Raw genomic sequence first — 13,407 nt, 5'->3', positions numbered from 1 at the left:
CCCATACCTCCTTTTATTCCTTCTCAACCCATACACTCATTTGCTCTTTACTCCACTTGTGACTTAAACTTCACTTGTGACTTAAACTTTCTTTTAAATAATAGATAAATAAAATAAATAAGTTATCTAAGAATCCTTATGGTTGTTTATATTCCTAGGTAAAGCGATCAAAAGCCGGAGAAAACAAGCATTACATGTCTACCCAAACGTAACCATGATGTTCTAACACCTAGTTTGTTTGGATGGTGACAGGTAAGTGGACCCCGACCTCGGAATCTGGACTTCCTGAGGATGACATCTTTCTTTGATATTGTGTTTGTCAAGCTCAATAATATTAAAAATTCTCAATTTTGGTCAAAACTTTTGCAAACTCTAGTTGCATTTTTCAACTTAGACGTCTCAAACATTTTTTCATTATATGTTTTCCTTTTTTTACTTTTTATCCAATTGGTGGAATTAATTGTATGGCATTATTGATGGGAGTTTTTAATCTAAACACACACTTTGATTTCCCAACTAGCTTTTGGTTGGGCTACTACCATAAGTTAATTGACATCCATTGGATAATTCTTTAGCATGGATAATCCCTAGTCATTTTGTGATCCATATGATATTTTACTAACTTTTATATCTTGCAAAAGTGGTTTACGCATTTACTATTGGCATCATTTTTTCATTCTGACACTTATCATACAAATCCACTTTTATTCACTTATTATCAATAGGTGGGGCTTACTCCCCACCATATGGTCTTAACCTCTAGATTGGTGGGGATGGGACACACACACACACACACAAAAACAATAATTTTGATTACTACATGTATCTCATACACACAGACACCTATTTCTTTACGCACACTGTTATGGATGAAATTGTCTAAGGAAAGAGGCATTAATATGTATGTGTGTTTGTATATGTGGCAATAGTATAATAAAATATGGTGTGCATTGGGCCCAAGGTTGAGGTGGCAGGGCATGACCATGTGCCACCCTTCCATGTAAGAGGACCCATAAGGTGTGTTGTACATAATCCATGATAGTAATATTATAAAATGCAAGGTGGCATGGCTCCTCCATGTGCCACCCCTCCACCTAGGATGCATTAAGTGAGATATGGCTCAAAGTCCATGGGAGAAGCAATATAAAATGGGTGGAGATGGCTATTATATTGAGTTATTCCCTCCATATGAGATAGGCCCATGTGGGGAAGGTATAGAAGGACCAAGAGAGCTAGTGGGGAAAGTAGGATGAGGTGGCAAGATTCCTTGTGCCAACCCTCCACTTGTCCTCCTAGAGGTTTGAACATATTATAAAATTGGAAAGAGACCAAGGGAGTATCATAGACTTGAGATATGGGGCTTGATTTATGTGGAAAATTGAGGCAAAGGGTTGTCGCACACAATTGAGAGTGCGTACCCACCTAGCCCACATGGGAGACTTTTCCACACACACCATGCATGTGGGAGGATACATTAATGTGGAGAGACCCCCTCTTTTGGCTATAAAAGGAAGGGGCAATTCCTTGATGGGACACGCTCATTCTTGTAAAGCCACCTAGCTAGTATTTTGATATTTCCCTCTCATCCCTTCTTTCCAATAAAGTATGGTTCACTTCCCTTGATGTCTACATCTCAACATTCCTCTTCCTATCATGTACATGCTTCTCTTCCCCCTCTCCCTTTCCCCTTGTGTCATAGTCTCCCTTTTCCTTCCCTCCCCTTCTAATTCCTTTTTCACCCCTATGTCATTCCTTCGCCCTCATGCTCTCCTCTTCTCTATGGCCTTTGAGCGTCGCCATACTTAGTCTATAGCCTCTAGTCTCGATTACATTTCCAGCTAAAAGTTTTGGTGTGGCTGCTGGGATACGAATCTCCACGGCTGGTGGCGAATCTTCTATTTGTACGGGTTACATCAACAAAACTATACCATCTGTGCTCTTTCTAAGCTACTGAGCGTGCATTCGATTCGTGCGTCTCCTGCGCTTCAGTTCTCTGGACTGCTGCGACTTCTGGTTGTGGACAGTTTTCTGCGCTTCAGTTCTCTGGACTGCTGCGATTTCTAGTTGCAGACAGTTTTCTGTGCGATAGTTCTCTAGACTGCCGCGACTTCTGGTTGCGGACAGTTCTCTGAACTGCTCTGGTCGTCGCGGATTGTTTCCTGAGCCCCTGCAAAAGAGTAACAGCAGATCCTGCGCCCCCCCCTATCTCTTCTCTTCTTCTTCTTCTTCTTCTCCTTCACTTTCTCTTCTCCTTCTCCTCTCCTCTCCTCTCTTTTTATTAAAGAGTAGGATTGGAACCCAAGACCTCCCCCTTCACAAAAGAAAGTCTTATCATTGGGCCAACAAGTTGGAAGTGGTAAAAATGTAATGATTTTTGTTCATATATTGAAATTGCGGGAGCTGTAACTCTCTAACCATAAGGAGTTTGCTCTTGCTGTAAAAAGCAAAAATATTTCATTTTATGTGCTCTATCCACATCTCTTGCTAGATTGCAAATTCAGAACTTCTCCAAGCTCATTTCACGAACGCACGCCTCACGAGAAGGGTGGACATTTATGTCACTTCTCGACGCGTTTAAGGAATTGGTGCCTGTTCCTCCGCACCTTACGGCTACCAATGCACGAGATGTCTTCCTTGATCGTCATGTCGACCTTCAACGGCTGATTGTCCAGTGCATTATTGATGGTGATGACGGGTGGAATGACACACCGTGGATGATTCATGGTGACAAACTACTGATACGCTGGGAGGATTTTGACTTTACTTCTACTCATTGTGCGGTGATCGAACTACTTGCTGCTTCAGAGGTAATCAAAACGGTTTCCTTCTTTGAAGGGTGGGATGCTCCCCAAGCTTGGGGGGAGATTTGGCACATCTGCTTGTTGATTCCTGTGGAAAAGCTCGTCCTGAATGGTTTATTCACAATCTCATTACAAAGGTTTCTAGGCCTTGGCTATGGTTGGTAATGTTTCGACCAAGGAATCCATTTGTACCTAATCAGCCTTTTGTGCCTCATTTCGAGCTTCAAATTGTAATTCTTTTTGGGCTTAAGATAAACTATCAACAAAGAATTGCAAGTTTATTTGGTGCTGAACGTTTGGCTCAAGTGTTGAATTCTCCCCACCCTCTCCTCCTACCTATTTTGGACTACCAAGAAACTTGGGATGTCCGAATTCTCGTCTTGGTGTGATGACATCTTGGATTCTTCAATTTGATGGAGCTTACAAACCTTCGACCAAGGCGGCTGGCGTGGGTGTGAAGCTCACTTCACCGGGTGGTGAGGAGTTTTGTTACAGCAAGTCTTCGCCCGCAAGTACTTGCAATCAAGCTGAGTACTCGATGCTCATTTTTGGGCTACAAAAGGCACAAGAACATTAGGCCAAGCAATTGGAGGTGCAAGGAGATTCTCAACTAGTGTGTGAACAAGTTAGTGGAAGGTGAAAGGTGCGGAGCAAAGGCTTGGTTCCACGACATCAACAGGCCTTGGAACTTTGCAACCAGTTTGAAGAGGTAAAAATTCAGCATATCCCTTGAGCTCGAAATCTTGTTGCTGATTTCTTGGCACGTGAAGCTTGTACTTCAATCACGCATGACGCGAGTGGAAGTGCCACCCCAACAAAGCCGCAAGCCATGAAGGAGGGTAATCATTTGTAAGGAATGTAAAGATTGTGGTCATCATGAAACTAAGTGTTGGGCCTACTTGATACGAGTTCACCGACTTCGGCAGACCATCAGGAGGGTTCTCAAGGACATTGCTCAAAAGAAGGATGCCAGACCGCACACCCCTTGAAGAAATAGAATGGCGACTACAAGAACTGGAAGAAGCTGAAGGTGATGTGCAAGCTCTCCAACTGTTGACATTTGTCATGGCATTCTTGTTTGCCTTGATGAACAACCTCATGCGACGCCGCACCTCTAACCCTCGCGTGTAATGATCAAAGTGATATCATGAGGATTGGTCCTTTTAAGATTGTCTATGTGCTATTCTATGCTGAAGATTCTTCTCGTGTAATATTTCACACTACACCAGTCACACCCTACCCTGCCTATGTGTGCTTTTTGGATGTATCTTCTCCCGATTTTCAGTTCAAGCTTCCTCTTACTATTGTTCGTCCATAGATAAGCCCCTCTTTTCCATCTTCCAAGCATGGCTGACATTCCCGTGTTTTGTGGACGGGTAGAAGAAAATCCAAATGAGTATCTTGTGGCTTTCAAGCGCCGTTGTGTTTCTCTCAACTTTCTTACTGAAGATAGATGGCTATTGGTTCTCCCCACATTTCTAGAAGGTTTGGCTCAAGTGTGGTATGAGAAGCAAACCGAAGATGTTCGCCAAAGCTGGCCAAGGTTGACAGCAGCAATGATTGAGTATTTCGGCAAAGAAGAGGAGCCAGAGAATGTGTACCTGCAGGTGGCAAATTTGAAGCAGTCAGAAGGTGAGACGGCGCGTCAATATGTGGATCGAGCGGCCGTGCTCTTGGACCGTTTGATTGCCACACATGAGGACAATGCCGGGTTTCGAGCTGGAATGACTCAGCATGTGCTGGGCTACCTTGTAGCAGGAGCGAGTGATGAATTCCGCCTCAAGCTTAAATGGGAGAATCCAGAAACTATGGTGCTAGCACATGAGATTGCTCAAAAGTTTGACAAAGTTCAATCTGACCCCGCTTCAAAGAAGACGATTGTCCCTCCGCATCCCCTTCCATTCCTACAACAACAACCTGGGGGGTCTAACTCAGGAGCATACCCCCACCCCTCATCAGGGATGTATCCACCGCCTCCACCTCAGATGTATGGTCCTCCCTTAGATGCTTACCCTCAACAAGGTGGATATCCTCATCCTCCGCCTCGAAGATTTCCCCATCCTCGCCCACGAGCCCCCCTCCTCTCTACTCCCATGGCCCCTCCAACTAAAGAGGCCCCCCCTTGCAACAGAACCTGGAGTCAATGACCTAGCCAAGGCCCTGAATGTGATCTTCGGCTTGAGATGGTGGGCATCAGAAATCAAGCAAACCGCCCGCCAAGAGATCGTGCTAATGTTGTATGCTATGAGTGCCACCAGAAGGGTCATTATCGCACAGAATGCCCCAATATTCCAAGGGTGAATCTTCTAAGTGAGTCAGGCACTGAGGATTCTGATGTGGAGATCCTTGATCTCGGGAAAAGAACTCGTGCTACCTTGGACCCCTCTCCAAACCGTGGACCGGGCCGCCCCAGGAAGAAGGTGTCCTTCTCAGAGCCCTCAGATGCTGAGATGGCAGACCCACCAACAGAGAAGACTAAAAGATCTCGCAGGAGTAAGTGGTCACCCTCGGATTTTCCCATCGGCTCAGGGCAAGAGGACTATTCGGTCGTTCAGGATCTTGCTCATCGGTCTTTGAGCATCACACTCCCTCAACTAATAGCATTAAGTCCTAAGGTGAGACGTGAGCTGCAGCAAGGTCTCTCAACAAGGAAGAGCAAGAAAAAGGGAAAGGTACGAGAGGTATCTTCTATCTCTGAAGAAATTGATCGGCACCCACACACAGTAGATGTTATCATAGATAATTGCCGTGTCAAAAATGTGTGTGTTGATGGGGGAGCTGCATGTAATATCATGGTGCTCCGCATCATGAAGAAATTGAATGGTGTCTCCGATCCTGCCACCTGCAGAAAAGATAACAGCTAGTCCTCAACAGCTTGAATCAATGCTTTCTCCAGACCTCACTCCAGGTGAGAAAGATGAGTTTCTTGAAATGTTCAAAGATTTCCCTGACCTCTTTGCAACTAGCTACCACCACCTTCGCCATGTGACTGCCATAGAGCACAAGATAGAGCTGAAGCCTGATGCCAAGCCTGTGGCTCAGAAGTATCGGAGATTAGGGCCCCTGCAGACTGATGCTTTGCGCTCAGAGTTGCAGAAGCTTGTAGAGACTGAGTTTATTGTTCCAGTTCACAATACTGAATGGGTTTCACCAGTGGTAGTCATCCCAAAGAAAAACAACAAGTGGCGGGTTTGCATCGACTATAAGAAACTCAATGCTGCCACCAAGAGGGATCATCATCCTCTACCCTTTCAAGACCTCATTCTTGAGAAGGTAAGTGGTCATGAGATGTATACTTTCTGTGATGGTTACTCGGGGTTTTATCAAATCAGAATTGTCGAGGAAGATGTGCTTAAAACCACATTTGCTACACCCTGGGGGACATTTGCATTCAAAGTAATGCCATTTGGCCTCACCAATGCTCCTGCCACCTTTCAAAGATTCATGCAGATGGTGTTTGCTCCTTATTTGGGGGATTTCTTGGAGGTGTTTTTAGATGATTTCTGTATATTCTCATCACGTAAGGAGCACGTCATGAAGGTTAGATTGGCCTTCCAAAGGGTCAATGATGCAAATGGCAGTCTCAACCCTGAGAAATGCACCATTGGAGCCACTCAAGGGAGGTTATTGGGACATGTTGTCTCATCCGAGGGCATCAAGCCTGACCCCGAGAAGGTAGAAGCCATCCTCAAACTCTCCCCACCTACAACCAAACGTCAGGTACGCTCATTTGTCAATCTAGCAGGATACTATCCCCACTTCATTGATCAGTATGCTACTTTGACACGGCCCATGACTATGCTATTAAAAGATGGGGTTGATTTTTCTTGGGATGAGGATTGTGATCTTGGTTTTGCACAAATCAAGAATGCTCTGGCTTCAGAACCCATTCTACGCAATCCAGACTGGTCAAAGACCTCTATATCAATCCTGGGTTTGGTGAGCACACTCTGGCAGGTATTCTTCTCCAGCAAGGGGAGGATCGGTTCATGTATCCCGTTTGATTTGCTTCTCGACAATTGCTCGACACTGAGCGACGCTATTCAGAGGCCGATAAGCATGCCTTGTCTTTGGTGTTTTGCATTGAGAAATTTAAGCATTATGTGGCTGGAAAGTCCTTCTTTATACTTACTAGCACTGGTCTTGCAAAGCAGGTTCTTCAATCACCAAATCCCATGGGCCGGTTGGCCAAATGGTTGGCAGTTCTACAAGAATATGATTTTTCTTTCAAAATTGTAAAAGGGGGTTGTTCCAACTTGAAGAATGCTTTGATTGATTTAGAGGAGTGCCTTGATGTAACCCTGGTAGCAGCCATAGAAGTTGGGGATCCTTGGTATGGTGGTATATATAAGTTTTTGACCGCTTTCTCCTTTCCTTCAGAAAGTACAAGCTATGAGAGAAAGAAGATCCGCAGAGATAGTAGGCGCTACACCCTCCTTGATGGGGTGTTGTACCGTCAAGGCATGGATGGGGTACTCAGACGGGCCATTGATGCAAATGAAGTGCCTAAGGTATTGAAGCATTATCATGATGGGTTTTGTGGAGGCCACTATGCCAGTGACTATACAGCTAAGAAGATTTTACATGCTGGATACTATTGGCCGACATTGTTCAAGGATGTCACTTTGTATTGCAAAACCTGTGAACCATGTCAATTCTTCGGTAGGAAGGATTTGCGTCCCGGGCAACATCACCCAGTGATGTTCATCCATCCGTTTCAGAAGTGGGGAATAGATTTTGTCGGACCCTTGCCCAGGACTGCCCGCAAAAAGAAGTATCTTTTGGTAGCCACTCAGTATGTCACTAAGTGGGCTGAAGCTATCGCTCTCTCTGCTGCAAATGGCAAGGCAGTTTCAAGTTTCATATTTGAACGTATCTGCACAAGGTTTGGGACACCCATGGAGATAGTCTCTGACCATGGGAGTCCATTCTTAAATGAAGCAGTGGAGTTACTCATGGATCGCATGGGCATTGATCATCACACTTCTAGCATCTATTATCCAACATCCATGGGTCAAACAGAGCAGACCAATGGCCTCCTCTATAAAACCATAGGAAAAATGGCCGCAGGGAATAGGAGCCAATGGGATCAGAAGGTCACTGAAGCAGTGTGGGCTTACAACAACATCACTCATAAAACATCTACAGGTCACACCCCTTTTGAGTTGGTGTATGGTACTGAGGCAGTTTTACCACTAGAGATAGAGATTCCGGCCTTGAGATTGGCGCAGGAACAGAGGATGACAGAAGATGAACATGTAGAGGCCAGATTGGTACAACTTGAGAAGTTAGATGAGACTCGACGCCATGCACTACACCAAACAGAGATCCAAAAGAATCGACAAAAGGCCCGATTGGATGCTAAGATTCGCAAGGGATGGGAAAGACACTTTGCTGAGGGGGATGTTGTGCTATGCTTTGATAATAGATTGGACCACCAAATGGATAAGAAGTTTCTGCCACTGTGGGTTGGTTCATACAAAGTCATCAAAGAACGTAGCAATGGGTTTGTACAAGTTCAGGAGCTGCATGAACCATATGGCAAGAAGGTGATCAACAAGCGTTACCTCAAGCCTTTCTTTGTGTGTGATGGTCCCAGGCATGGAAATGCTGTGCATTCCCTGCCTGGGGGGGGGAACTGTTATGGATAAAATTGTCTAAGGAAAGAGGCATTAATATGTATGTGTGTTTGTATATGTGGCAATAGTATAATAAAATATGGTGTGCATAGGGCCCAAGGTTGAGGTGGCAGGGCATGACCATGTGCCACCCTTCCATGTAAGAGGACCCATAAGGTGTGTTGTACATAATCCATGATAGTAATATTATAAAATGCAAGGTGGCATGGCTCCTCCATGTGCCACCCCTCCACCTAGGATGCATTAAGTGAGATATGGCTCAAAGTCCATGGGAGAAGCAATATAAAATGGGTGGAGATGGCTATTATATTGAGTTATTCCCTCCATATGAGATAGGCCCATGTGGGGGAGGTATAGAAGGACCAAGAGAGCTAGTGGGGAAAGTAGGATGAGGTGGCAAGATTCCTTGTGCCAACCCTCCACTTGTCCTCCTAGAGGTTTGAACATATTATAAAATTGGAAAGAGACCAAGGGAGTATCATAGACTTGAGATATGGGGCTTGATTTATGTGGAAAATTGAGGCAAAGGGTTGTCGCACACAATTGAGAGTGCGTACCCACCTAGCCCACATGGGAGACTTTTCCACACACACCATGCATGTGGGAGGATACATTAATGTGGAGAGACCCCCTCTTTTGGCTATAAAAGGAAGGGGCAATTCCTTGATGGGACACGCTCATTCTTGTAAAGCCACCTAGCTAGTATTTTGATATTTCCCTCTCATCCCTTCTTTCCAATAAAGTATGGTTCACTTCCCTTGATGTTTACATCTCAACATTCCTCTTCCTATCATGTACATGCTTCTCTTCCCCCTCTCCCTTTTCCCTTGTGTCATAGTCTCCTTTTTCCTTCCCTCCCCTTCTAATTCCTTTTTCACCCCTATGTCATCCCTTCGCCCTCATGCTCTCCTCTTCTCTATGGCCTTTGAGCGTCGCCATACTTAGTCTATAGCCTCTGGTCTCAATTACATTTCCGGCTAAAAACACACACACACACTTTTTCACTTGTTCATCTTTTCACACACACATACACACACACATAACCCCCCCTTAAAATCATTATTCCCCTTTGTTAAAAAATAGAATTTTCTCCCCTTTTGATAAACTGTATAAATAATTTAATAATTTTATATTTCTCGCTTTTATTTATTTATTTATTTACTATTATTTCCATTTGACAAACCAGTTTTACAATTCAGATTTACTATATATTTATTGACACACAAAAAACCCTAATGCTTAGAATAAAAAACATTTTTCCCTTTCACCCCCATAGTAAATTAATATTGATTTTTTTTATAATTATCTATGGGCGCTCTATATTTTCCAATTAACCCTCCTTCTTAATTTTAATTCGCACTTTATTTAATGGGCCTTTGACCCTTTATCCTCTCCTACATGCACCTTGCCCTATCTATTCATACTTTATATATATATATATAAAATTTTTCCCCAGTATCTTCGCTTCCCATGTACTCCAGCATGTAAAAATGGGACGTGTACACATATAATCTACATATTTTAGTTCTAGTAACCTTACCCCCCCTAACAGATCCCCAACCCCAACCTTAACTTGACCCAAACTAGCACGCCCAACCTAACTACAACCCTAGTCCAATCCATCCAATTGATGGAATTAATTGTATGGCTCAATTAATGATGGGACTTTTTAATCTAAACACACACACACACACACACACACACACACCCCGTGCGCGCGCACACACAATATACATATAAACACAATTGTATTCTCAGTTGGAAGTTTGTCTTCTTTTGAATCGTCACATCCGATTATTCAGAGAGAGAGAGAGAGAGAGAGAGAGTATATACACATACATACATACACATATACATATACATATACAAATATATATATATATATATATATATATATAGAGAGAGAGAGAGAGAGAGAGAGATAGAGAGAGAGTTTTCGTGTTGGAGGCGCCATGTGGGCCCAACTGTCCTAAACGTCCCTATGCCAATCCAGCCTTTTAATACGCAAGAGTAGCATTACCCGTCTATGACATAAATGATTCCGAACAAAGAGTAGATTACTTATACATTGTTGCCACACACACACACACACATAGATAGATAGATAGATAGAGAGACAAAGAGAGAGAGAGAGAGAGAGAGAGAGAGAGAGAGATTTTCTATTATATACAAGATATATATTTATATTTTAACATTTCGTGTTGGGGTCGCCATGTGGGCCCAAGTGTCATGGACGTCCCTATGTTGATCTAGCCTTTTAGTATGAAGAGTGGCATTAACCGTCTAGGACGTACATGATGCCAAACAAAGAGCCGATTCCTTGCACATTGTTGATAAGTGGGGAGAGAGATAGAGCTTACACACACACATAAAATAAATGATTTATAACTTAATATAAATTATATATATATATATATAATCCTTTTTAAATACTTTTTAGTTAATTCTGATTTCAAAGAGAGACAGACAGACAGACAGACACAGAGAGAATATACATACACATGTGCATGTGGTGTTATTTTTACATGTGTGTCTCTATGTATGGATGTTTGTGTTTATGTGGGTGAGTAAACACACATGTACTTATACATGCCTAAACATACAAAAGCATAGACCGCATGCCTAGAGAATCAGCACGCACGTACATGTATGTAGGCACACTATGACCTGTGTGAACACATAGGAAACACACACCTATGCATGTGTAGACATATATAGGCATACACATGTAAATGAGCGTACATACACTTGAGCATGTGCGTAGATGTGATATGCAAAGGTGTGTGAATGTGTGCGTGTGTATACACATATAGTAGGTGCTTTCCACACACACACTCACTTTTTTTTGTGTGGAATCCACACACACGGTATCAAATATATTTTTTCCAAATAAAGGCACTCTTAGGGCTTCATTTGTCTTTGATTTGAAATTTGTAAGCATACAAATGTTGAGATTTTGTAACCTTGAGAGAGAGAGAGAGAGAGAGAGAGAGAGAGAGATATGCAATATTTTCGAAAACATTTTTCCCAACTAAAAGCAATGCTAAAGACCCAATTTGAAAATTTTGTAAAAAGCATTCAAATACTTAGATTTGTAAATTAAACCTAAAATTCACTACTTGAACTTAAAGGAACTCAAGGATCCCAACCTTGAGACCCAACGGAGCGAGTCTCCAACCCGTCATAAACGGGTCATGCTACTCGTGTTCTCAAAAGGGGAGAGAGAGGGAGAGAGAGAGAGAGAGCATTGAATAGCTTTTCTAAACTCATCCAAATTAGCCACGGAGGAGTAGGAAATCGTCTCCGGGGGGCAATTCCCGAGGGACCGACGGTCGAAAATCGAGCCAGTCTCATCCAATTTTCAATTGGGACTGACGACGATCGGAAACGATTTTCGGCCTGGGGTAGATGGTGCAACACGTGGTGTTCATCCGATTGTCAATGGGATTTTTGAATTGAATCTAATGGTGCGTGTTGAGCGCCTTTTTCTAACCGTTAAGATTGAAGGAATGAATCGTGCGGTGTAAACTTAGGCGTAGATTTAGACCGTTGATCAAATTTTAGATCAAAGGGTCGAATGATGCCACGTGTCGCAACGACGACTCTCTCTCCCCCTCGGCTCTCTCACGCCATTCAAATCCCCTCACCTCATCTTTTTGCACCTCACTCTCAACACAAGCTCCAGCACGTCAGAAGTATCCACTTCCGGGGAATTGGAAGTCTAGTGTCCCGGCTGCTTTTGCCTCTACGAACCCAAAAACTCATTCCTTTTTTCAGTCAGCAGATTTGAATCTTCCCCCTCCCACGAATTTGAACTATACTGTTTGGGATAAGGAGGAAGATTTGAGACTTAATCCTCCACCATATCAAGCTCGTATGCCATCTCCTTATTTCTCAACAAAAGGATATCAGCCTCATATGCCATATAACTATCTCTTGTCTACAATTGGATATCAGCCACGCATGCCATCTACAACAGGACATCAGCCCCCAATGCCATATCATCATTTCTTGTCAACAACAGGATATCAGCCTCCTATGTCATCTCAATTTGTTTCTGATATGCTTCCAGGAGCTGCTCAAAACCCTCGTATAGCAGGTGGCACCCTTCATGACCTCAATTTGTGTTTATCAATATCAGGACCTTCTAATAATACTTTACCAAGTTCTGCGATCCCTTGGTACCCTCCGTATCAAACTGAAATCTCACATCAACCTATCTTAGCGGCACAAACTGCTCCTCGCCAGTTCCCACAGGAAGCCTCACAGCACACTGCCGACACTCATTTGGTCCCAGGACATCATGATGGCATGGCATATGCTCTTTCAAATCCCTATTCACGAACATCTGCACCTTCCAACATCTGGAGACCCTCTTTCCATCAGCTTGGGATGCCAAACCAGTCTTTGCTATCAGCCAGGGATACGACCTTACCCCATCATATCATACTGAAATTCCATACCAACCTTTCTACCAAACAAATAAATCTTTGTCTCAAACCGAAACCTCTTATCACCCTATCTCACAGCCACACAAACCGCCCCACAAGAAACCTCACTTAGCACTGCTGCACCTCCCATTGCCCAAGGGCATCACGATCACTTGCCATACACTCTTCCTGGCCCTTACACACAAACAGGAGCACCTTCTACCAACTGCAGACCTCTTTACCATACGAGAGCACCTTTTACCAACTGGCGACCACTTTGCCATCAGCTTGGGATGCCCCAACAGTCTGTTGCACTAGTAAAGACACCTATTTCCAATCAGCTTGGCCCACCAGTACAACACAATGCCATGGATGAGCAGGTTTGTTGGAGCTCTGTGCAGCTAGCTTATCAGAGTTCCTCCTCAACTGCAGTGAGTAAACCCGGGCTACCAAGCCAGGAATCAGGATATTTTCCTGTTCCCTTCTCGTCAGGAGGAGCTTCCTCGAGCAGTCTCATACATGTTTCGATCCCGCCCA

This window comes from Dipteris shenzhenensis, chromosome 27 (genome assembly GCF_047967505.1).
Source record: "Dipteris shenzhenensis isolate YYH24624 ecotype China chromosome 27, Dip_SZ_1.0, whole genome shotgun sequence".
Taxonomy (NCBI): Eukaryota; Viridiplantae; Streptophyta; class Polypodiopsida; order Gleicheniales; family Dipteridaceae; genus Dipteris; species Dipteris shenzhenensis.
The sequence above is the reverse complement of the archived record's forward strand: the minus strand, read 5'-3'. Positions refer to the sequence as shown.